This window comes from Gekko japonicus, unplaced genomic scaffold (genome assembly GCF_001447785.1).
Source record: "Gekko japonicus isolate JY-2015 unplaced genomic scaffold, Gekko_japonicus_V1.1 scaffold1949, whole genome shotgun sequence".
Lineage (NCBI taxonomy): Eukaryota > Metazoa > Chordata > Lepidosauria > Squamata > Gekkonidae > Gekko > Gekko japonicus.
The window spans coordinates 241,135-241,778 of NW_015159773.1; the positions used below are offsets into that span (position 1 = coordinate 241,135).

General features: G+C 64.1%; 1 protein-coding gene across 1 annotated transcript in view; it reads right to left on the reverse strand.

Annotated features, from left to right (window-relative positions):
• The window catches only part of SEC23B (Sec23 homolog B, COPII coat complex component), a 43,199-nt gene extending 43,050 nt beyond the window's left edge, over positions 1 to 149 (reverse strand). Inside the window, 1 exon segment of the mRNA XM_015406705.1 lies at positions 97 to 149. The gene's annotated coding sequence lies outside the window, so the exon portion shown is untranslated.
• Between the last annotated feature and the right edge of the window lie 495 nt (positions 150 to 644).

Sequence of the window (644 nt, forward strand, 5' to 3'; positions counted from 1 at the left end):
TCCTCCCCCCCTTCTTCTCCCCCCCCCCACCACGGGGAATACTGACTGGACGACAATTCAACTCTCCCCCATCCCCCTTTTCGTTTCCTTTTTTACCTCAGAGAGAGCCCCTCTCTCTCGCTCTCTCTTCCCTCCACAGCCTCCTCCGAACCTTCTCTCGAAGCCACGCCCGCCCCGGCAAGGACAGCTCAGCGGCCGCCTGCCCGCACTTAGGATGGCGCCGCCGACGTCGCCGCAAGGGGCGCTTCCGGCCGGAAGTCGATGCCGCCCGCCATCTCAGAGGAGGGCAGCCGGGTGCGGGTGTCCCGGAACGGAGGAGTGCCCGCTTCCAAAATGGAAGGCGGCGGTCACCAAGGTGACCGTCCCGGAGCCGCTTTTGCAGCCGCTGTGGCAAGGTGGCGGCGGCGCTGAGTCGAGGCTAGGCAAGGTCTGAGCGCCGCCCGGCGGGACTTGGCGTCTCCTTCTGCGGGTCCAGGAGGACGCAGAACGGGCCCCAGTCGCACGGCGGCTGATTTGTTGTGTGGGGATCTGTGTTGTCCCGAAGCAGCGGGACAAAGTTTGGGTCCAGTCAGGAACCTTTCAGACCAACGCAGTTGAATTCAAGGCTTGAGCTTTCATGCGCCAAGCCACCAAGCACGCTTCTT